Raw genomic sequence first — 26,171 nt, 5'->3', positions numbered from 1 at the left:
GGAGTTATTTGTGAAGCATTGTGCGTAAGTTTGCTGGCAGATATGTGCATAAGTTACACCAGTTTTCAAAGAGAACTTACGTAAGCATATCTGTTGGGATGAGAGTGTCCCATGTGATACATCTTCATTCTCTGCATTCTTCTCAGAGTCTTGATCCCAATGTAATAGGGTTACAAAGTTTCCACTGGATGAGATGTGCTACCTCATTATCTATTTATTTATTTATTTAGACATCTTATATACCGTTCTTCCATGTAAAAAGATCACTACAGTTTACAAAAGTAACATTCATAGTTATAAATCAACAAGTACTAATGGGTAATGGAGGTAGATTTCATAAATAGGCATTCACATGTATTACTGAAACCTTAACGTAAGAACATAACATGCCATACTGGGTCAGACCAAGGGTCCATCAAGCCCAACATCCTGTTTCCAACGGTGGTCAATCCAGGCCATAAGAACCTGGCAAGTACCAAAAAACTAAGTCTATTTCATGTTACCTTTGCTAGTAATAGCAGTGGCTATTTTCTAAGTCAACTTAATTAATAGCAGGTAATGGACTTATCCAATCCTTACAGCTATACTAACTGCACTAACCACATCCTCTGGCAACAAATTCCAGAGTTTAATTGTGCATTGAGTGAAGAAGAACTTTCTCCGATTAGTCTTAAATGTGCCACATGCTAACTTCATGGAGTGCCCCCTAGTCTATTATCTGAAAGACTAAATAACCGATTCACATCTACCCATTTTAGACCTCTCATGATTTTAAACACCTCTATCATATCATTACCTCTTAACATCTCCTTCCATTAACTTAAAAAAACAAACATGCCAACTGTTTAATTTTAAACTGAAGAAAATAGATTTACAAAAAAAGTGATTTTCAAAACAGTAGATGTAGTATAAGAGCAACAATTGAAACAACTATAAACTAAAATAGTTCACAGCTTACATACATCCTACATCACTTGAAAAGCTGAGAAATTAACAGCTAGTATTCAACTGTTACATCCTAGATAAATTCTTGTATATTTGAAAATACTGAACGCAAAGAGAAAAAAAATCCCGATTTCACTTACAGTAAGCATAAATCTCAAGCTTGTATTGAAAAATTGTTAAACCATTTGCTTTAAAATATTGTAGTAAAGTGGGTGCTGGTTGTTACATCCCCCAAGCACCACTGATGCTCCTGACTTCTGGACATTCCTCCCATTCCATTTCCACCCACTGATCCACGGGTTCCACTGCTGTAACAGCTGCTCTTCCATACCAGTCTGGTTACCATATCCACTCAAGCTGCCTGGACTTCCATGTACTACTGCCTAGCTCCCAGTTAGCAGTCCACCTGCAGCACCATAGATGGATTGATTTCCCATTGCTCCAAATCATTTGACTACTGCATCCTGCACCACTTCCTCCTGCTGTAGAATGGAGGAAAAGTTCTATTCCTATTATTGTCATTGCTATTTATGACTATTATTGTCTTCACTACAAAAGATACCTAATGATTATCATTTTTACCCTGTTACTCCAATGCCAATTACTACTATTAGGCCACTATTTATTCTATCTAGTCCCTTTGTTGCACTATTATTATTATTTATCCTATCTAGTTCGGCACTGTTACCAATACTGCTGCTAATCATTCTCTAACATTTACTGTACCTGTCAAATGAAAGGAATTCCTCCTTCCCCACACTTTCAATCTATTTTGTAAACCGATTTGATATGTAAATCAAACACCGGTATATAAAAACAAATAAATAAATTCATACATATATGTGCTGCATGTTAGCTTTGTCTTTAGACATGGCAGCCACAGCAACCTCATGAGTAGCAAAGTACACATCCGCCTCACCAGTTATTTGTCCATCTGACCCATATCCTCTCATATGTACACAGTGACCTGTTGTACTTTGGAAAGTGGATGTTTCATCCCCATATCTATGATCCAACACCCCTCTTCCAAATCTGAACCAAATTCATAGTCATAATTATATCCATTATAGTCCTCATTCTCAATAACCTCCACCATAACTTCATCTCATTCTGTCAAAGCCTCTACCCACATTATAGCTTCTTCCAACCCCTGGCCTATCATGAGGCCCTGACTGCTGCATGGCCATGAGTTTCCAAGGAGGATCATAGTGCGTGCGCATTTCTCCTCTACTACTCTTGAATATTTCAATGTACCTGTGCCCTATTCTTTCCTTGTGTTTCTTTAGAGTCTTTTCAGCTATTTCTGAAGCAAACTGCATGAAGGCCTCCTCTGAACTCCTCCCCTGGAAGTCCATTTGGCACAATTTCCAACCCTGAGAACAACTGTACAATTTCTTCCTTACTACAGCCAAAGGGAAGTCCTCTTAGACAAACAAAGCCATCATTAGCAGTATCAGGGCTGTTGACACCTGTGTATTTCAGAACCCAATCCATTTCAAAGCTGATAGACTTGAACACTTCAACATATCTGTGTCCCATTGTTTGTCTTTTTTCAATGCCAATTCAACATCCTCCTCAGATTCCAGTTTGACAAAAGATTCACCACTAGGTCTGCCTTCTCTGGTATAGATAAAACGGACATCTGATGCCTCATATTTAGATTCTTGCAATCTGAGAAAAATTGCTGGATCTCCTCAGCAGAACAGGACCAAGACAGGCCATAAACCTTGATCACAAAACCCTTGCTGCTTTCAGTGCCAGACATGATGAGGGAACAAGGAGAGTGAGCCTGTAAGGATTTAGAGAGGTTCTTTCTATAAATTTAGTTTCCAATGTACCTCCACCAGTCTTGGCAGCATGGCACAGACTGGTGCCTTTCCACAGGAATTCTATCATCAGGACATCATGCCAACCTATAACATTCTCTCCAGCACTGTGCTACAGAATTTGCACTTGGTAAAGTTTCCACAATGGTTCACGCTATAGTTTCTCTGCTGAGTAAATCAAGGATGCCTAATGGCATCCAATGTGTTGGAGGCTTTAGTAATATGGGAACTGGACTGAGATGATGTTTCCTTGTAATGACCTTGTTAGGACTTGCCTCGATAAAGTTCCCATTACCCATTCTGGGACAAATTCAAACTTCCAAACAGTTATGTGTTCCGGATCATTCCCAACTGATCTACAAATACATAAGAGGGGGCCACATGTGTTAAGCTATTTTCCTTGGATGTAACACTGGTGAAACCTCTCACTTAGGACTTTATACTGGAGGTTTATAGTCTCCAATGATTATTCTGATGAGCGATAAGGCAGGAAGCTGAAGGATGAGCAGCCTCAACCAACTGAGAAGTGTAACTGTGGAGCAGAAGCAAGTTTAGAGAGGTCTTCTACTTCTTCAGTATCCTCAGTCCCCAAAACAGATATAGGATGAAAGCATCCTTTCACTAAGACCAACGCCCCTCACAAAGACATTTTTAAAAAAGCCTGAAGAACTATAATCTCATTTTGATTTCAGTATGAATTTTCTATCTGATTCTGGAGAGCCTGTGATTGCACACAGTAGGTTGTCCTCACTCATGTTCATTGAGACTTTACTTCTTCTATAGTTTCCTTGATGTTTTTTTTTTTTCCCCTTCGGTGTTCTGCTAATTTATAGCTCTCACCCTTCCTGGTGAGGTCTAGCCTCATTAAAACTAAGTCCTGTTGCTTCATCTGATAGGTGCCACAGGAACAGTTTCTGTTCATGTAGGATGACCTACACCTTCCTTTATTTTTAAAATGTAGCACATCTCAATGCCAAATTCACATCAAGCGAAAGAGCTTGTTATAAAAAGAAGAGTTTTATCTCTGCCATTTGATTATGTATATCCTAGTAGACAAGTATTGTACTCTTGCATCCCAACTGTGAATATTATCTTTAATTGCCCCATTTAATGGGATGTGAGAAACTCTTTTTGAATTACTTTGAAGGGTTTCAAATTCTGAAAAAAAATGCCCTGTAAATGAACAAAGGAATTGGAGAAGTTGGAGTCTAACTGGAAGGAGTCGAATAGAACTTCCAATATGTTGCATCTTAAAGCAGCCGTTCTATAGAATCAGGATCTGTGGCCAGAGGAAGGTGGAAGGGAGTCTGGACAGGGCAGTGGCACCAGCACACCTTTGAAAGAGATGTAGCCTGAGCTGTTAGAGTTGGTATGTGGTGGTAGAACTGTTATTGCTAAGACTGGCAAAGGAAGGTTGAAGGGGCAATTTCAGGTTTATCGGCACAAATCATGAAACAGTGTTGCTATGAAACTATGAAAATTTCCACCCAAGGTGTAGCCTGAAGCAAAGTTTCTCAAAAGTACCTCAGAAATGCTTTCAAATCTTTCAGGGTCAATTGCCTTGCAACTTGTTCATCAGAACATAAATCAAAGTTGTAAAGAAGTTGCTAATGAGTAGTTAAAGAGTCATTGATGATGCTACATAATAATGTCCAGTAAAAAAAAAAATTATTTTAGTTTATTCATTCATTTCATAGGCCACAGTCATTTGTTAAATTCATTCAAACAAAAATAATTAAATACATTTTTTTCTGTAGTTTGCCATTATAGTCAAGGGGGGAAGAAAAGCAGACTATTTTGACTCCAAATAGAGATTTTCTAATCATTTCTAATAAAACTAGTAGGTAGACATCATCAGAAGGCTGACGGCATGCCAAAGCATCAAGATTATGTCAACATGACACAAAAAGTGGCATGAAGAGCCCAAGGATCCACAATGGGGCAAAACAGTACCAGCAGTGGCAGGTGTTCTTCAAGGCACCATCAGGGGAGCATAAGAATTGCCAAACTGGGACAGACTAAGGTCCACTGAGCCAGCATCCGGTCTCCAACAATGGCCCATTCCAGGGACAGCAATAGCTGCCAATAGCTGCCTTTAGTCTAACTTTTCTTCCAGGAATTTGTTTAAACATCTTTTAAACCCTGCTATGCTCGTCACCTTGATCACGTCCTCTGGGAACAGAAGCCACAGCTTGACAGTGCAATGAGTGAAAAAGTAATTTCTACAATTTGTTTTGAATCTGCTGATGAGCAAGAGTGGCCAGATCACCTCACGGCTGCTAAAGTAGGGCAAAGGACAACAACAACAGTGGCATAACCCCCACCCCCCCAGGCTATATGAGAAGGGCAAAACAGCACCAAGTGTGACATGAAGAGCTCAAGGAACGAAGAAGGGGGAACCTAAAGCATCAAAAAACTCCCCAAATCAGAGATAGAGGGTAAAAGCATGGCAGGAAGACCTCAAAGTATCATGAGAGGCCCAGAGTAGCACCCAGAGTGGCAAGAATACCCCAAGGCTCCAAATGAGGGGCAAAGGTCACCAACCAAATTAGTAAAAAGCCCTTACAGGGCCCTTACAGGGCAGATGAAATTTAGCAAATGTTGCTTACCTGATGTAACAGGTGTTCTCACAGGACAGCAGGATGTTAGTCCTCACAAATGGGTGACATCGAGGATGGAGCCCTGTACGGAAAACTTTTCTGTCAAAGTTTCAACAAGCTTTGACTGACACTGGCACACTGGGTGCACTGAGCATGCCCAGCCTGCAATTATCCCTGTGAGCCACAGGTGTCTCCCTCAGTCTCGTCTTATAGCTAAAAAGCGCAAGCGAAACTAAAATAAAAGTATACAGACCCAACTCCGCGGGGTGGCGGGCGGGTTTCGTGAGGACTAACATCCTGCTGTCCTGTGAGAACACCTGTTACATCAGGTAAGCAACATTTGCTTTCTCACAGGACAAGCAGGATGGTAGTCCTCACAAATGGGTGAGTACTGAGCTGAGGATGCCCGGGAATGCACCAGATACACCGCAGATGCGCAAAGGCGTAACGACTGAGGTGGAAATGGGAACGGAGGGCATCCGCAACACCATAATGGGTTCGTGGAAGGATGTTGGGTAGTGAATTGAAAAAAGTAAGAGTAGGCGGACTGGCCAAACATGGAGCATGCCGGCTAGTCAAATGTAAGCAATAATAGGCTGCGAAGGTATGGAGAGGACTCCAGGCTGCAACCTGATAAAAAAGTACAAGCAGCAGTAACCAAAGGGAAGCTGTTAAGGCTAAGACGGACACAACAGTATGTGGATACCCACAGTGTTGTAGTGAAATGTCTGCTTGTTGGTAGGAAAGGAAATATAGACCACTTAATCAGAAGGATTAGGTCTGTGTGGCCACTGGAAGTAGCAGCTTGACCCTTGCATGAAGGAAAGAGTCAAGTGGAATTCACATGGAATGCAGTGCAATGTAGATAGAATGTAAGCGCAGCATTACTGTCCAGGAATGTGGAAAACCCAGTCTCTCCCTAGGGCGAGAGAGAGAGGTTAGGAAAAATTAATAGAGTATTTCCTGAGGAAAGGAGATACAACATCTACCTGAAAAGGATAGAAAGTTGAATGCGTAGAACTACTCAGTGGCAGAGGAACGGAGTCAGGTGAGTATGGAAAGAGTGCATAACTCACGGACCCTGCTGGCAGGAATGACATTAAGAGGGAAAGAAGTTCCCTTGCCAAACTGTGGAAGAGAGGAATGGAAAGGCTCAAACGTAGAATGTATGAGACTTATAAGGAGAATATATATGTTCATTCCGTGATTAGAGAAATAGAGGCGGCTTGATCAGTGGATAATCCATGGTAAGCCGACTCAGAGAGGATTACCGAAAACGGGAACCCAACTCCCAAAACGATACACCTCCTAAGAGAAAGGTGTATCTATGTGGAGGATGTCTGGAGAACAGAATCCGAGGGAGTAAGAAAAAATGGTGGAAAAGTAAAAGGGGTAATACCTCTTTTTTTTTTTTTTTTTTTTTTTAGCGTCAGGAGGTAAAGCCTGCCATATTAAACGGCAAGATTTATGTTTAGAAGGTTTTGTGACGCTACCAGAACCTAAGAACATCAGTAAGTCTATGATTTGGGACTGACTGGTGAGAGAATAAAAGGTTACTGATATGGATTGAGAAGTATGGGAAAGCATACTGATCTCAGTCGGAGTGGGGAAAAGAATACTGAACCCCATCCCAGTTCAACATTAGAAGAATGCTGGCTACGAGAGGCAGCAGAAGAGATATATTGAAGAGGCCTTTGATGGAAGAAAAGGCATCTAAGGGAACGCATAGGAAACATGTGTAGGGAGCAGAACCTGTGCATCGTATGGAATGATGCAGACGCAGAGGAAAGTTTAGTTAAACTCAGCGTTAAAAGATTTGCCCTGTACACATGTAATTGAGACCATTCGAGAGGATAGAACCTACGTGGAGAAGGTCAGATAGAGCGTTCATTAAATCTCTTAGATATGTGGCCCAAGGACGCATGAAGTGAACAAGGGCCAAGGGTAGAGCTGCGCAGCTGTCTAGCTTATGAGTTGGAAAGCACATTGTCCCTATGCTGTCTGTCTGTATGCACAAAGAATTGTTGCAAAAGCAGTATTGGAAGGCATAAGGGCATAACTCATGGGTGCAACGTCCAGGACGTTTATGAGAAACTATGCTGGAGTGCAATAGATGCATAATGGGTTGACAGCTTTCAGGAGAAACTTTATAACCCTAAGGAATTGCGAGCATGAGTCGAAGGAGACTAGGTCCTAGTTCGAACTGGGATAAGAATCAGGGACGAAAGCAATGAAACCACTTAGGTCCATTGAGTATAGAATGTCACTGAATATAACCCATAGCAGTTTTGAATTATGAGAAAAATGCATAGTGGGAAGAAACCCCATAGCCCAACCATGAAAAGTTGAAAGGCTGAGGTTATGGAAAATATGCGCAGGGACATATAACAATGTATCAGAATGTCTGTGCGCATGCTGGACAAGAGGGTCTTAAGACTGTGGTGTCCAGAAGTGTTACAGAAGGGATTTATGGCAGTGACAGTAATCCCAGTTAGTAAATGTATAGTGAGTCCTGAAAAAAGTGAGAGCTCCTTGCATGTACTGAAAGTGGTTAGCAGTAGTCTATGCAAGGAAAGTGAATGATGTTACACTCCGCAGAGAAAACAGCATTCACCAACAGTGATGCAAGAGACAGTTCACTTACCGAAGCTGGTGCCAGCGGCAGAGCTTGGGGTTGTAATGTTGACTCACCATAAAGCACATAGAAACATTAAAATAATGTACTTACTGCAGTATGGAGTGATGGTAACCAAAGATACCATTGTACCTGTGACGTCTAAAGAAAGTTGGATTTTCTTAGGTCCAGGATGTGCGGAGAGTAACTATTTTCTGTTAAAAGAAAGAATAGTGCAATTAAAACTCCCCAACCCCCCTCCCTTCTCCCCTCTGCACTTCGTAGCGCCTGGGGGAGGGTACCGGGACTTTGGTACAAGGTGGGGTGGCCGCTCTGATATCTGACCAGATGGGAGACCAGGAGGTGTCCCAATGGAGGATATCATGTAGGCTCCTGCAGGTGTGTGAGCGGTAAGTGGTACCCGCATTTCTGTATGCTGTACAAGGAGACACTGAGACCTGTGGCCAGGCCTCAAGGTGGACTTGTACATGGGGCAATGGTTGCTGAATCTCATGTTTAGCAGATCAGCCAATGCAGCTGGACCTTGGTTGGGAGGGAACCAAGAGTCAGAGCATTGGTCGGCACAGGGACTTGTTACTGACAAGAGAAGAAGCCCTGCTGCAATCCCAAGAAGATAGAGGGGTTCTCCTGATATTGTGGCTAACATAGCTAACATAGTGATATGTGACACTAATACAGTTCTAAAAGGCACATGACCCAGAACTTTTCGAACCACGGTCCGAATGGGAGAACACAACTCTATGGGAATGCCGCCGAAGCGGGTACTTACCATCCGACGTGGATCGCCGCAAGACGAGCCGGTGAAGATTGTTGACCCCGACGGTCTCCGGAGTCCTCGAGGGTAAGGCCGGGGACGTAAACGTCCATCTCGCTCTGAAACCCGGTATGGTGGCACAGGTACAGAGGAGACAGGCCAGGCGTGAGTGGCGTTTAGACTGCTAAGTGTAACAGATGGCCATAGTCCCACACCACTTGACGGTGGGGCACGCCAGGAACAGAGGAGCCCTAACGGAACTCATGTTCCCTTCCCTCGTCACAGCGGCTCGATGTGTCGTGACGCCAATGCAGAAGCTGTCGGACCTGGATCCGGAAGTTCTGGATCACCAAGGACTGCCAAAACTGTAGGAACAGTGCTGATGGCAGTGGTGATGTCGCTCTGCCCGAGCGTTGTCCAGCCTGGAGAAGGATGGCACCGATGTGCTGGATGGCGTCAGCGGCGGACGATCACGATGTCGGCGATGATGGGTGCCACGGTGCTCGGCCCGGTCTTTCCCCAGCGCCGAGATGGAAGCCCTCGTCGTCCTGGAAGGCGATCGATGACGAACTGTCAGCACGCCTGCTCTGCTCCTGACACAATGGAGTGTCTTAAGCTAATACGGGGCTTAAAAAAGAACCCAAAGCGTGGAGCAATGTGAGGAGGCGAGGGTATTATGTGGCGGTGCTATGTCGGTATTGACGATATTGAAGGCAACCTAAGGGGCTTCGAGGATATCATCAAAATGGGTATGAAAAATCGTCGATGACTGGCCAGGAGAATGATGACAGTGACGGGCACTGACAGCAGTGGCATAGGTATCTTTGAAACGATGTGGAATCGAATAATCGAAAAACATTGCCATTATTGAAAAAGATACCGGCATCGACTGAGTCGAAGTCGAATCAATAGGGCGTCAAGGACACCGAAGGAAAACGGAGGTGTCGAGGGCATCAATGCATGGAGGCGGGCATTTATGCCGTTTGTGGCATGGCCACGGGCATCAACTATAGGGCCACAGACGTTGACGGTATCGATTTGGACAGACTCAGATTTCCAAGTGTACATGGCATCGGTGCCCCAGACACGTGTGTCGGTGGCATCGATATGGACACGTATGGAATCGATGGCATGGATCTCCCAGTCGATGAATTCCATCCCGGCATCAACGCCAGTCCTGGAATCGGCATGGGCATCGATGCCAGCCATAAGGCTGGCATTGGCATCAACGTCCATCCACGGAATCGAGCCGGCATGGATACCCACCGATGGGACCCACCTGGGCATCGAATTTCACCGATGGGAGCAGCCTGGCATCGACTGCCCTCGATGGATGCATTCTAACATAGATGCCCATGGATGAAACACCTGGGCATCGGTGTCCATCGATGCAAAAGGACCCGGCACCGATGCCATCGACGGACGGCCATCCGGCACCAATGCCATCGACGGACAAGCCATCCGGCACCGATGTCCATCGATGGGGACCATCCGGCACCGATGTCCACCGATGGGGACCATCCGGCATCGATGCCCACCGACAAATCGATGTGGCACCGATGCCCACCGATGGAAAAGGGCTGGACATCGGTGGGGAGGATGGGGCATCGATGGCATCCCCAAAAGGGGGGGTGGCATCGATGAAGTGACCCTGGGATCGTTAAAAAGTGTCTCGGGCAGCGGTGGCGGCGACCCGAGTATGCATGGCAGTGACTAACAGCGTGTGCGTCAATGGCATGCATCCGGGTAGGGACGGCACCGAGGAAGCCCAAGGAAAAAAACAGTGCGTAGGAGGAAAAAGCCTGGTAGCACTGAAAAGCAAAAAACATGGATAAAGGCATCAGGGCACCGTGGGGGGAGGGGCGCTGATGACATATAAAAGCCCAGGGCGGTTTAGGAGGGTCCCGGTGTAGCGATAGGGTATCGACTGCGTGAGGGTACCAGGGAACGAAGGACTTGAAGCTACAGAAGTCCTAAAGTTAAGGAAAAAATCCCTACCCCACTAGCATAAGCAAGCAGAGTGTCACAGAGATACTCGCAAGCTGTTTAAAGCTAACTGAAAAATGGGGGAAGGGAAGGCTTCAGTCAGTTAACAGCCTGAAGATAGTGACAGGAACCGACCGAAAAATAAGAATTAGTACTCACCGAGCGTCGTAAAAACGTACGCGGAGGGAGACCTGTGCAGGGAAAAGTGTTTTTTGAAGTGAAAAGTTAAGTGTTTCCATGAGGTAATTAGTTAAAAAATCCTCACAGAGCTCCAACCGCTATGCTGACTGCAGAGCAGAAAAAAGAAGACTGAGGGAGACACCTGTGGCTCACAGGGATAATTGCAGGCTGGGCATGCTCAGTGCACCCAGTGTGCCAGTGTCAGTCAAAGCTTGTTGAAACTTTGACAGAAAAGTTTTCCGTACAGGGCTCCATCCTCGATGTCACCCATTTGTGAGGACTACCATCCTGCTTGTCCTGTGAGAAAATGTGGATAAGTGCAAGGTGATGCATATAGGGAAAAATAACCCATGCTATAATTACACGATGTTGGGTTCCATATTAGGTGCTACAACCCAAGAAAGAGATCTAGGTGTCATAGTGGATAACACATTGAAATCGTCGGTTCAGTGTGCTGCGGCAGTCAAAAAAGCAAACAGAATGTTGGGAATTATTAGGAAGGGAATGGTGAATAAAACGGAAAATGTCATAATGCCTCTGTATCGCTCCATGGTGAGACCGCACCTTGAATACTGTGTACAATTCTGGTCGCCGCATCTCAAAAAAGATATAATTGCGATGGAGAAGGTACAGAGAAGGGCTACCAAAATGATAAGGGGAATGGAACAACTCCCCTATGAGGAAAGACTAAAGAGGTTAGGACTTTTCAGCTTGGAGAAGAGACGACTGAGGGGGGATATGATAGAGGTGTTTAAAATCATGAGAGGTCTAGAACGGGTAGATGTGAATCGGTTATTTACTCTTTCGGATAGTAGAAGGACTAGGGGACACTCCATGAAGTTAGCATGGGGCACATTTAAAACTAATCGGAGAAAGTTCTTTTTTACTCAACGCACAATTAAACTCTGGAATTTGTTGCCAGAGAATGTGGTTCGTGCAGTTAGTATAGCTGTGTTTAAAAAAGGATTGGATAAGTTCTTGGAGGAGAAGTCCATTACCTGCTATTAAGTTCACTTAGAGAATAGCCACTGCCATTAGCAATGGTTACATGGAATAGACTTAGTTTTTGGGTACTTGCCAGGTTCTTATGGCCTGGATTGGCCACTGTTGGAAACAGGATGCTGGGCTTGATGGACCCTTGGTCTGACCCAGTATGGCATTTTCTTATGTTCTTATGTTCTTAAGACGAAAGAAATCCCTGGAAGAGGCCTGATCATCAATAGGTGAAGGAACTGGCTACTTGGGCTTGCAGTTGGTCTTCACTGGAAGCTAAGATGCAGCTTGAGCATGTACTTCTGAAACTCCCAGACTACACCTGAACAGCGCATTTTTTCCCCTATTAAAATTTCTATATGATACTGCAAGTATGTGCATACTCATGAGCTTTATCAAGTATCAAATATGTACATGCATGTTACTTACACTCATATATGCTATTTTTCTGCATGCAACTCTTTCAAAATTCACTTGTTTAAAATCAAATATGATGAACTAATGTAACAGCAGTGCCAGAGATTAGTTCTCCCTAAAAATGACTGGGGTTTACTTGGAAGATTTACGTCAACCACATTTTTGGTTACTTTAAGCTACGCCATAGATTTTTCCTTTATTGTTTTTCTTTTTTGGTGACGATGCAGAGGATGGCCATTTTCATGCCTGGGGCCTGACTCTTGCCTGTTGCCTGCTTGTATCTGGTTCCTGCTTCCTGCCTGGTAAACCCTGGTGGCTGCCTTTACTCAAGGGCCTCAACCCACCGGGAACAGTGGCTGCTCCAGGCCAAAGATGCCTGCTCCAACTAAGATCTGGCCCCCGTGAGACACAACCCTTGCCAAGGCACAATACCTTTCCCGGCCTTTTTGGACTGAGCCGTAACACCCTGAGTGATTTAGGGTATGGATTTAAAATAGGGACCTTACATTAAATTAATATATTTTTTTCAAAATCATTTTTATTACGACAAGGAATATACAGCCATCCAAGATCAGACCTCTCATTTGAAGGCATAGCATAACAACAAATAAACAGAATATTAAAAGAAAACAGATTTTACCTTCCCATCTCATTTTTTTTTTTTATAAGATCCAACACGCCTTACTTCCCAAGAGCAAAAAAAGAGAGAGAGAAAAACATCCCTTTCCCCTGAATACCCCCTGCACCACTTGCAGCAGGCACACCAAGCACACCCACACATCAGTTCAGCTCTTAAAACTCTATTATTTTCCAAGATGTAGAATACCCCATATCTTTAAGTCTCCTTTTTTTCATTTTGTGGCAACAAATCAAAGAAACATTGCCAAGCAGACACATAATCCTTTAGCATTTGTCGTGCGAGAAAGCACGCATCATATCTTTCCATTTGCTGAATAGTGAACATTTGTTCCCGCCATACATTTTGGGAAGGGGATTCCTCAGTTATCCAATCTTTCAAAATTCAATGATGTGCCACCAAGAGAGCTACATTCATTAACCCCAGTTGCCCCTTGGACAACTGAGGATACAAAGTTTGCATGTGTTCTTCATCACCCAGAGCGAGAATTCCTCCCACTAAGGTCAAATAGATTGCAGGTACCCTGATATATTTGTAATAAGTTATCAAGGGATATAGTCCTTGAAAGCTAGCCACAATCATTAAGTCAGTCCAATAAAAATGTTTTGCCAAAAACCTATTTATAGATTGATATTTCTAATCTATCCCAGTAGACTAATACAACAACCATAGTACTTTATTAAAGAACTACAAAGTTCACATTTGTGCATTTGAAATTGCACAAATTTAGTCTTAATAAAAAGTCTGGCAAAAGGCTGAAACTTCAGTAAAAATTAACCACCCATTTAGAAAATAATATAGATTCTGCACAGATACAGCAAGCGCCGTGGATCTTTGGCAAACATCCGATTTTAAAGCAGCCCATGAAATTTCTTTAGATCCTCAGTAGCAGTAGTAATGTTCAGATTCTAGAGGAAGTACCATTAAAAGGATAGAGGTAGTCCAGAGAAATGTTACTAATATGAAACAAGGTCTGCAGTGGACCACAAAGTCTATGAGATGAAACATACCTTATAGGGAGGAGAGAGTAGGAGTAATTGATAGAGACATTCAATACCTCAAGCATAATACAATTTGCCGCATCTCAGAAAATATATAGTTGCGATGGAGAAGGTACAGAGAAGGGCGATCAAAATGATAAAGGGGATGGAACAGCTCCCCTATGAGGAAAGGCTAAAGAGGTTAGGGCTGTTCAGCTTGGAGAAGAGACGGCTGAGGGGGAACATGACAGAGGTTTTTAAAATCATGAGAGGTCTAGAATAGGTAAATGTGAATTAGGTATTTACTCTTTTGGATAATAGAAGGACTAGGGGGCATTCCATGAAGTTAGTGTGTGTAGCACATTTAAAGCTAATCGGAGAAAAATATTTTTCACTCAATGTAGCTCTGGAATTTGTTGCCAGAGGATGTAGTTAGTGCAGTTAGTGTAGCTGTGTTTAAAAAAGGTTTGGATAAGTTCTTGGAGGAGAAGTCCATTAACTGCTATTAATCACATTTACTTAGGTAATAGCCACTGCTATTAATTGCATCAGTAGCATGGGATCTTCTTGGTGTTTGGGTAATTGCCAGGTACTTGTAGCCTGGAGTGGCCACAGTTGGAAACAGGATGCTGGGCCTGATAGACCCTGGGACTGACCCAGTATGGCAATTTCTTATGTTCTTAAAAAGCAAACCTTTTCCAGTGCAAATGAATTTCTAAAACAAGAAATCCAAGGGGCCAGACTCAGGAGCAAAACCAGAAAAGTTTTCTTCACAGAAAGGCGTGATGGAAATGTGGAACAGTTAAGCCAGTAGAGGTCAAAACATTAACAGAATTCAGGAAAGCATGGGAAAAGCACAGAGGATCCTTTGGTGCAAAGTAATGAAAGGAAAATCAGAGATCAACTACAATCTGCTGCACTGCAACAGAAAGAGAGTAGATCGGCCTTACATATGACATCATACTCTGATTTGCATTCAGCATTTTAGTAGAAGCAAAATTAATAATAGTGGGATAATAATAATAGGAGTAGAAATAGTAATGTTAGTGGTAGTAGAATTACTAATAGTTTGGGGTTTGGCACATAGTCAATTACTTCTATCTGATCATTATCAAAGACAGATGTAGAAAACATCATACATAATATTTTTCTGGTATTCTGGTAAAGATACATTAAAGCTGTTAGAAAATCTGCACTTGCCTTATTATTTCTCATATATGCAGATTGAAATATATGATATTTTTCAACATGCAATCTCCAATAATAAAAATGTACAGCGAGCACTGTACATTAGACTTCACAGAAAGGAGTATCACGGTTTTCCTGATTAAGAATGATTCTGCATTTCCTCTCACGTAATCATTTGTAAATACCTGAGAGCTGCAGCCTATGTAAATATACTGCACATAAATCAATACATGAGGGAGAAGCTTTCAGTTATTTCTACTTACATTTTATTTACATTGGGCTGAAATATTTACAGACCTGTGCTTTGCCATCCAGAGCGCATGAAACTAATGATCAAAGTTCAGCTCTCATTGCATTTGTACTGAATAGCAGAGTCCCGATCACTAATCAACATACAGGGTGTCATTCTAAATCCAAAGTACCTATTTTGTACTTTTATTTTGTTATATTTAATTGCACATGCTTTGAAAGCACTTCTAGGAAGCAGGGCTCAGACTGAAATAAATAATAAATCGTGCTGCAGGGATATGATGAAGGCCAAGCCGGAGATCAGCCAGGGTGGCTCTGCCATTTCACAACAGGAAGGAGAGATGGGTAGACAGGATGGGTCCTTGTGATCGCTTTTGGCTGTCTGGCTCACTAGGCTGGACGTTTGGTAATGGAAGGTTTTGATATGACCCCAGCGGCAGGGAATCAATGTAAAGCTCGCGAGGACGGGTAAAGATCAACTACGTCCAGTTTTGCAGCTCCTACCGTCTGCTGAGAATAGAGAGAGAGGTAAAAACAGCAGCTTCATATCGTTGCATAATGGGAAAGACTCACAGTTCAATCAATCAGCACTATTAACTTCCATGAACCTAAAAATGTTATATTCCATAAACGGTGAAGATATTGTTCCAAGGTCTAACTGTACAGCATAACCATGGTAACCTCAAAGCAGAGAGATGCTATTTCTACCCTTGTTATTAATACTTCTACACATGCACAAGGAGTTTGGGACTTTTCCATTCTGTGTCTATGGATGAAAAAGCTTAGTAAATCAGGAAGAGATTATAGCAATACACAATATTAGGAGACTCCAGCAGATGTTAATACACTTTTGTAATTTAAACCAGTACCCACTTTGGTAGGGAGCTGCACAACCAGGAAAGGTAAAAGCCAAGAAGCAAGAGCGTCTTGCACAGAACTGAACATTACATGCAACCAGAGTGCCCCCTGCTGCACACACAACAAGGAGACCACCATTTCTTCCTTACATTTATAAAGCAGTTTTAATGTATATCCATGACAAATCTATAATTTGTAACCCTTCGGGGGGTGTTTTAGGTCCCAAGGGCCCACAATCTCATTTATATCTTCAGGGCTGCTCAGGCTAACTAACCATTCACTCCCACGCTGACTCTCAATCCCTGGGGGGGGTGAATCCATTTTCTGGGGGGACGCTCTTGCTTATGACCCAGATGATGAAAGGTCACCGGTGTGCGCTGTGCTTTAAGTTCTTCTCATGAGGTGAGAGGCTATAAGAGCTCAGACAGGACCAGGTCTGGGTGTTAACGTTTACTGATTCATAAAGTTAAATAAAGTCCATTCTCCAAAATGAGGAGAGCACATCTGACTGCAGTTACAGGGTTTCTCTCTGGGCAGGAAGGTGTCCTTATTGCAGACCTCGGGGTAGAGCCCATGGGGATTTTAAGTGCGCTTACTCTCCCTGCCGCTGTGCAATCCTAGTGAGAGGGTTCCCTTTTAACTGCAAACATCCTAACTTAGACATCATCTTTCCCGTGGACACCCAGCCTGTCCTGATCCCTGTTCTGAATCCGGATGGGATCTCCTTCTCTTGTCATTTCTTCCTTTGCTTCAGCTGTTCCTCTAACCTGAGCTCTTACTTCAGGTGATTTCTCTCGTGCAAAAATCTGGGGACCAGGCAATTAATCCTGGGCTGAAATCCCAGTGGGGAGGGGAATCCAAACCCCTCCCCACTTCTCCAAAAAATCAGGATCTCTTCTCTGCTCTGTCTCTGGCAGCAGGATCCATCACTGGTGCTTGCCTACCTAGGCTCACAGGGCTTTGATCCTCTCTAGAGAGCTCCTTCGTCCCAACGGGTATCGGGCTTAGAAGTCTATCTCACTGTAAATTATAAGAAGGACCCTCTGGCAGGGAGTCACAGTGAGGTGTCTCTTCTAAAATAAAACTCCTGTGTGCAAGGCTGAGAGGCCCCCACCAGAGTGTGGAAGAAATACGTTTACTCTGCAGCCGCTCTCTCTAACTGAATCCCACGAGTCTTAAAATGGCAGGGCTGAATCTCCAGATGGGAGGGACTGATGGCTCCCTAAGGGGTAGATTTTAAAAGATGCAAACACACGTCCATGTGCACGCAGTTCCTGGCACGTGCACACAGGCGAGCCGGTTTTATAACACGCGCACGCTGGCACATGCATGTTATAATATTGGGTGGCCATGCGCACATGCACGCCAGATTTTATAATCCATGCGCACATGTGAGGGCAGCGCGCACAAAGGTGGGTGAATTTTTGCAAAGTCCGCACGGCGGCGCAATCAGGCCTTCCCCAGTTCCCTCCCAGTCCGCTCCAATTAAGGTTGTAAATTAGAGGCCAATTTTCAAAGAGTTTAGGCGCATAATTTTGGAATTAGGCTCTTAAGTTGGCCCTTCTGAAAATTTACTAGAGCTGAGTGTCTAAATTTAGGCTCTTAGTTTCACTTGCCTTCTAAATTTAGAAACTTAAAATTTGGTGCGTACAGGGGTAGAATCAGAGCAGGAAAACAAAGTTAGCACCTATTCTCACCACAAGGCACCTAACGTAAGGGTCAATTTAAAAAGGGGCGTGCAGACGTCCATGCACAGGCAGTTCCCGGCGCGCACACATGGACGCGCTGATTTTATAACCTGCAAGCATCGCCGTACGCATGTTTATAAAATCTGATACCTGTGTGCACCGAGAGGGGACTTCCTTAACCCCCTAACCTATCCTGCCTCCCTTTTCCCCTCTCTGCCCCGATCCTTAAACCGCACCTAACTACCCCAATTCCTTTTTATTTTGGAACTTACCTGCTCTCCTGAGTAGAACTGTCCCAGTCTGCCCCTGCCCCGCCCTTTTTACAAACCCGGCTCTTCCATGTGTATCTCCTGCTATTGCCATGCGCTGGGTTTTAAAAATTCACCCTTTAGGGTCCTAAATCTAAGTAAATGAATAGGGTTATAGGATACTAAACTGATGTGAATTTTCAACTGAAAACTTAGGCCCCTAAATTTGTCTGAGAATAGACTCCTGTAGGTCCATATTGGTCTTATGTATTGTTTCATTTTGCCCCGCCCCGTACATAGGAAGAGTGGATAATAAATGTTTTAAATAAATAAGTAATATTCAGCGGGATAAATGTTCTAAAGTTACCCAGCTACATGCAGCCGGATAACTAAAATAGCCAACTAGCTCTATTTGAAAATAACCGGTTAGGGTTTTTTTTATAGTTATCTGACTGTATGGCTGGATAACCAGGAACTTAACGGGATATCTTCACGTCTAGCACTGGAAGCATAAATGGAGGGTAATGTGTGCTCCCAGTGTTGCTTCTGTCAGGAGCAGCGCTTGAGTGCCAGGCGTGGGTGAGTTTAGACCGCACTATCAGCAGAGGATTTTTGTGGTATCGGGGACTGGGATGGTGGGATGCGGCCCCACCATTGGGACTGCAGGGGGGGGGGTCCAGGGGTGCATGATTTTCAAGATCTTAATTAACATCCTCTTGCTGCCATCCGCTAGAAATTCCATCTCCAGAAGTTGGAGTGGGAGCTTCCCCACACAGTTCAAACTCATTACCTAAAGAACTGCAAGCTATAACCTCTTAGAAAACTCTTTTTTTACGAAGCCCTTTGGAGCGGAGTCTCCTGATGTATGACACGAAAGACTCACCTATCACCTTCCCCCCCGCAGGCCCTTAGACTCTGCTTCTCTTTGTTTTCAATCAGCCTGCATGGTCTCCTTTCGGAGCACTGTGGGTGTGCAGTGCACTCCACTTATCCACCACAAGCTTGATATGCAGTGCACTCCAGTTATCCACCATGATAAAAAAAGACGACCAAATCAAAATATGTTTAAAAGAACAACTCTGATTTTATTTTACATTATTATTCTTTATCATAAATCATATACTGCATATAAGCAAAAATGGATACACAGGAAACAAAAGTATACTTACATAATATACGGAGCACAGCGCTGGCTCTGGAACAGATTTTGCTTAAAAAAAAACTGCTACATCCCAGCTCTACTTGTATAGGTTAAAACAGCAAAGTCAGCAAGCCATCTACATACTGCTGCTTGATATGCAGTGCACTCCACTTATCCACCACAAGCTTGATATGCAGTGCACTCCACTTATCCACCACAAGCTTGATTTGCATGAGTTTGCAGAATACAAATGGAATGGGGCGGTGGTGATGGTGGATGGGGGGGGGGGGGGGGGGCCCAGCCTTCGAACCCCAACATTTTACAGTTTGGGGGGTGGGGATGCACAGCCCATCAGGGCCATCAATTAAATTAGGTTGGGGAAGGAAGAGAATCGCGGTGCAGGCTCTTTTATTTATTTATTTTTACATTTTGACAGCGCTACTTAACTGCATATCTTTTGAAGATATCCTACTGCAGACAGAACTGAAAATCAGGTAAGTTAGCTGGATAGCTCTTTCTCCTCAAAATGCCCAGGATCACCTTTTTTTTCTGGCAAGATTTTAGATGCCATTTAATCACATAATTTGTGAGTTATCTGTCTTAATACATTTAAATATTGATTTCTTAGGAATCTAAATTTAGGGGCACTGTTTTTCTAGAACATTAGCATCTTAAGTTTTATTGATTTTTGATAATATGGCCATAAAAAAACACATATAACCCAATTTAAAACATCTGAATGTAGAAAGAAACAACAAGAAGTTCAAAACATACTAACTGAAGCACAAAGAGAATGAAAGAATTGATACAACGTAATGACTAAAATGTGAAATCTGTTATATTATTTTATTCTATTTTAATTTTCTTTATCCCCTCAACCATGTCTTAAAACCTTGTCAAATGCAACAGAACAATTCAATTGATATCAATGCCTATTTATGAAAACTACCTCCGTTACCAGTCGTACCTTTTGATTTATAGCTATAAATATTACTTTAGTAAACCACTGTGATCTTTTACATGGAACAATGGTATATAAATGTCTAAATAAATAAACATGTACAGTTAAATGCATATTATCAACAATTATGAGGTGGTTGTAATCTATCCCTATATATTTCCAAACAAATTTTCAGTAACCCATTTCACATTCCAGCAAGTGCATGTGTTATAAAATGGACACATCTGGTCAAGGATTCTCCATTGCAGCAAACACCATGGATGTACACAGGCGTGTTTGGAATTGCAATCTAGCATGGAAACTTTATAATAGTGCCTTGTGCTTTGTATAAACTCCTGCATCTGGGAGCATGCTTATGTTTACCATACAAGAAATACCTCTTGCCATATATATATATATATATATATATATATATATATATATATATATATATATATATATATACACACACACACACACACACACACACACACACACACTGGTGATACATTGGCTATACTGCAATGACTATTACCGAATGCCATCAATATATTAAAAGTAAACCTTACACCAGGTTTTAAACTCAAATATCAAAGGGGCCACTCAATGGCAAAGGTATGCAGTCTCACCTTCAAGATCACAGTGCACTACATAACGTGAAGCATCTTTACTGATCAGTTTTCTATAGTAGACCCACAGTATCATTGTTATACATTGTGCCACTAGTAAGGCTCTGCCTTATTGACCAAGATTATGCTCGTGGTGGCACTGGAATGACAGGCATGTATCTTGCTCACATCTTAGCTGTGTCCTTTCTCAATCTCGCTGAGGCTGTGCTTCCTGCCAGAGATGCTTTATTGAAAGTGATAAGTGAGGGAGGAGGGGCTGCCTGGAGAGTTTTCAAAGCAATATTGCACCTTCCGTCAAAGAGGAAAAACATGACCCCGCAATGACCCCCAAGACTCATTCATTCGCATTGATGCAACGTTTGCTGTATTTCATCTGCCAAGTGACGAGCCGCAGAGAGCAGGACAATGACTCACACAGAGCGCGGAAGATACTGTTTCCTGTCACTGAAGATCTTGGTCCATCACAGACTTAGAAAAGAAATATAAGCCACCACAAAGGAAACTTTCTGCAATGGTATTAAAAGGTTTAGCTGTATTAGAGATGTGTTTTACTGGATATACTATCCAGACAATGGCCTTCATTCAATAAAAAATTGTTTCCATAGGCACAGAATAACGTCCAAGATATCCAAAATGACATGAGAAAACTAAGGTAGCATCTTAAAGTGATTTCCTGAAAGCGATGTATTCTATTTACTTATTAGATCATCTGCCATTCATTGAAAACATCATGCTGGAGTTCAATAAAACATTCAGTGTTGTAGTTGCCCTATTGGTCCACTTGAACAAGTAAAGATAGGGTTCAGCAAACAAGTGAACTTCGATTGTAAGCTCTCTGGGGATAGGGAAATATCTACAGTACCTGAATGTAATCCACTTTGAAGCACTGAAAAAAGTGTAAAAAAGCAGAATATAAATAAATAAATAAATTAAATAAAAAAGTTAAGGTGATGCCTTTTTATTGGACTAATGCAATACAACTTTGGAGCTATGCACTCTTCACCAGCTGGAATCACCCATTTATTTATAAATAATTTATGTATCACCTAACAGAATACATCTTTCTAACGGGCTGATATAGTACAGTGCGCTCTGGTGTTAGCCCGGGTTCGGCCACACATTTTTGACGCGCTTGCTTTACCCCTTATACAGTAAGGGGTAATAGCGCATCGAAAATGTGCGGCCAACCCCCCCGCACCAAAATCTAATAGCGCCCGCAACATGCAAATGCATGTTGCGGGCGCTATTAATTATTCCCACGCAATCCAGAAAGAAAAATGTGCAGCAAAGCCGCAGATTTTACTTTAAAGGTAGGCGTTAATTTCTGCAGGCGCCGGGGAAGTGTACAGAAAAGCAGAAAAAAAACTGCTTTTTGTACACCCTCCGATTTAATATCATAGTGATATTAAGTCGGAGGCCCCAAAATTAAAAAAAAAATGTAAAATTAAAAAAAAAAAAAAAAAAAAAGAGGACGGACGCTCATTTATGCCGGCGTCCATTTTCCGAACCCATGGCTGTCAGCAGGTTTGAGAACAGATGCCGGCAAAATTGAGCGTCGACTGTCAAACCCGCTGACAGCTGCCGCTCCTGTTAAAAAGGAGGCATTAGGGACGTGCTAGTGTCTTTTTACCATGGGCCCTCATTTGCATACTAAATCGCACACACAGGAGAGTGGCCTGAGCATGCATTGGGTGAGCGGGTGCTCACCTCGGAGTGCCGGTTCTCCCACGGGTTTTACTGTATCGGCCTGTAAGCGATTTACAACATGGATGATATTCAGATATATATATCTTTAAAAATGGCGCAGGCCATCCAGTGCTCCTACCATGTGACAGGGGCCAGCCAATGGCACTGATACCCTGTCACATGGTAAGGGCAAAGGGCCATCGGCGCCATTTTGATTAGTGGCAGCCGACAGCGGGAGATCGCTCCCGGGACCCCCACTGGACCACCAGGTACTTTTAAAAAGTTTTGGGGGGGGGGGGGGTTGGGAGGGTGCGGGAAGCTAAGGGATCTGTTTTAAAGGGTCAGGGTGGGTTTTTTGTTTATCGACTCGGGCGCAGTCGATAAAAAAAAATGATCGGACCACACGAAAAAATTTCACAATGTGAATTAGAACCAGAATCGGAACCGATTCCGGTTCCGATTCACATCTCTACCAGTAACATTTCTGTACGACAGCCACGCCTAAAACCAGCTTGAGCCAGATCCAAAAAATCAGCTGATTCTAAGAACTTGGAAACTTGCTTAGTGACAGCTTTATCTAGCACCTTAGCTACAAAAGAAAGATTTGATATAGGTCTATAATAACTACTACATAATCTAGGATCTAGACTTTCATTTTTCAATAAAGGAGAAACAGGAGAAACACAGTTTTACATTGGGTAGGCACAGAACCAACTTCCAGTGACTTATTAACCAATTTCTGTAGACAAGCCAAGACTGTATCTGAACAACCTTTAAGTAACCAAGATGGACAAGCATCTAAAAAATGGTTAGTTGACTTAATATGGCTAACCACTTGTTTAACCTCTAAGAGTGAAAGAGACTCAAAACTATCCATCTTAACATCAAGATTTTCATTATGAACTAAATCTTCATCACCCTCTGATTGCACTGAATCAGCCCCCACCAACTGACCCAGTAAAACCTCAACTTCTTCCCTAAAAAATTTAGCCAAATGATTACAATCTGGGACCCCATCAAAAATAGGTGTACTTTCTTCTGATTACCAACTAATGACCTTCTCCACACTATAGAGAATTTGGGTGTTATAATTCACTGCTTTTATCTTATTCATATAGTATTTCCTCTTCACTAAAACAATCTCTTTAAAATAGGCTGAATTAGTTTTCTGCCAAATCTTTTTTTCTTCTAAACCAAAATTATTATGCCATTTTCTCTCTAAATTATGGCATTTTCTTTTAAGATCTGCTAAGTCAGATGAAAACCAAGGAGAATTCATAAATCTAACCTTTAAATTTCCCTTTTTTAATTTCCCCCTCTTTTCCCATTACCTCAGATAAAAGATCCAACTACCCCTGATTTAAATTTTCGATATCCTCCTCATTAACCTACTCCAACAAGCATCAACACATTCATCCAAAGATGAATAGAATTTAGAGAAGTCAATGTTTCGCCAATTACGAAAAACACCCACATCATCTTTATTCTTGTCTACAGTTTGTTTGTTGACTCTTATCTTTGAAAGTAACAAGTTGTGACACTTAACTTTTAAGAAGTCATTATAACCTAAAGGAGCTGGATGCAGAGCCTAATAATAGTTAAAACAGAGAGCTATGAAATTTCATACCTTCCAATTCACCAGGTGCTCATCCCATTTCCACCCCTCTTAATGCATGATACTGATCAGGACACTTGACCTTCCTAGCCTCACTCTTTCTCTCTCCATTTTCCTTAATATTTCTTCAGTTAGAGACAAATGTTTACATCTGCACGGTAGGCGTGTGCCACTGTATGCATGGACAATATATAAAATGTGTCTTGTTATCAAAGGATATTTTCCAGAGGCACAGAATGACAAAATGACCTCTTTTAGTTTCTAAACAAACAATTACTATAGTATAGTGGTCTTCAACCCAGTCCTTGTGGACCATTCGTCCAGTCAGAATCTCCAGAGAATATGCAGGACATATATTTCCATGTACTGCCTGCATTGTATGCAAATGTTTAACACGCGTAACCATTGTGGACATCCTGAAAACCAGACTGGTCAGCTGGTCCCCAAGGATTAGGTTGAAAACCATTGGGGACTGCAGGACGAGGTGGTTCCCAGACCATAGATTGACAGTGTTAATGAGTTTTATAGGTGAAAAAACCTCTTTCAAAAACTTCACTCTCCTCTCTGTGGGGAAAAAGGGGGAGCTGAGGCTGGGATAGGGGGTGGGTCAACTGAAGTAAACACCATTATTTCATTTTGAAATCCCAATGCATTCTTTAGCCCACATACTCTGCATTTGCAAAGTATATGAGGTAAGAGTCCTCTGCAACACTAACTGGCCATTGAATTTTAAAAGGAAATCTTCACAGGGAGTTTCTCTTTAAAAAACATTTTGCAGGGTTGCAGGTAGAAAGTACCCATGGCCTGGCACGCTCTGTAGGGAAGCTGAATATTGGCCAAAAAAGAAGCATCATTAAGGGATAGTGAAGAAAGAAAACAAGAACTAAACAAGCAGAACAGCAAGACAATAGTGTGGAAAGGAATTTAACAATACAGCATGAAATGTACTCCATAATACCTCTGGGAAGAAAAGAAACATATGCCTTTGGACTTTGTGGTAATGCTATTTTCTGGTCGGTTTCATGATTTTATTATAGCTCCTGAGTGGATGAAAAGAGTTTATGAACTACATACCCAATGAATTCCAGTTTGCACAAACATGCTTTTATTTGCAATGGAAATTAAAAAGTGTAGGTTCAGTACTTATCTAATAACAGCAAAACTACTAATGGTTGCTACCGTAGTACTTATATAAAGCAGTAATTCACAAAGGGCCGTCACATGTTGAAATAAGCACAGTCTAGGGAAACAACAAAAGGCAAAATTGCTCTTGGTTTTTCTCTGAGCCCTTCTGGAAATTATTAGACTTTTTAGGCAGTTTCAGTACCCACAATGATCATCATCTCTATTCTGCATTCAGTCAAAGCATAAGCCAGCATCATTGCTAAGATGGACTTGGGGAAAACCCTACTCTTAGGGACCTGCCAGGTCCTTGCGACCTGGATTGGCCACTGTTGGAAACAGGATGCTGGGCTGGAAGGACCCTTGGTCTGATCCAGTATGGCAAGTTCTTATGTTGTGTGTATGTAACAAACTGTTCCCACATCCACACTGTGCTATGTCATTACTGATTATTTTGTTTCTCTAGTGCATGGTAAATGGATGTCACATGTATTTACTTATTCATTTTGTAAATGCTCTTCCTAGTAGGTAGAGAACACTAATACACTCAAGTGAATGTTTATTTCAGTTAGGTTTAGCTATGAAATTAGCCATACATCATGACACGCATTGCTAGTGACAAGAATGAGATTTCAAAGTAAACGATAGAAGAGAATGATCACGTCATCCATCCAGTCTAATTAAAATTCTTCATCTCAGTTTCTCTGAGTAGGTGAACACGTAAATTCTTCAACTTCAAACATCAGCCCCCTTATCCGCCTCCCCCACACTCCAAGTCTTATATCCAACCTCTCTGTCTTTTTTCTACCACTGCTCTTCATATGTCACCCAAGCACATTTAAATTCCATGACTG

The 26,171-nt window shown here is 42.4% G+C and overlaps 1 protein-coding gene and 1 pseudogene across 6 annotated transcripts in view; both read right to left on the bottom strand.

Moving 5' to 3' along the window:
* LRRC4C (leucine rich repeat containing 4C) overlaps positions 1–26,171 on the bottom strand; it is a 983,140-nt gene that overhangs the window by 390,979 nt on the left and 565,990 nt on the right. The gene's annotated exons all lie outside the window — the stretch shown is intronic.
* LOC115079303 lies at positions 1,168–2,710 on the bottom strand (annotated as a pseudogene).

The sequence above is a fragment of the Rhinatrema bivittatum genome, chromosome 17, assembly GCF_901001135.1.
Source record: "Rhinatrema bivittatum chromosome 17, aRhiBiv1.1, whole genome shotgun sequence".
NCBI classification, from domain to species: domain Eukaryota; kingdom Metazoa; phylum Chordata; class Amphibia; order Gymnophiona; family Rhinatrematidae; genus Rhinatrema; species Rhinatrema bivittatum.
This window is presented reverse-complemented; position numbering and strand designations above follow the sequence as displayed.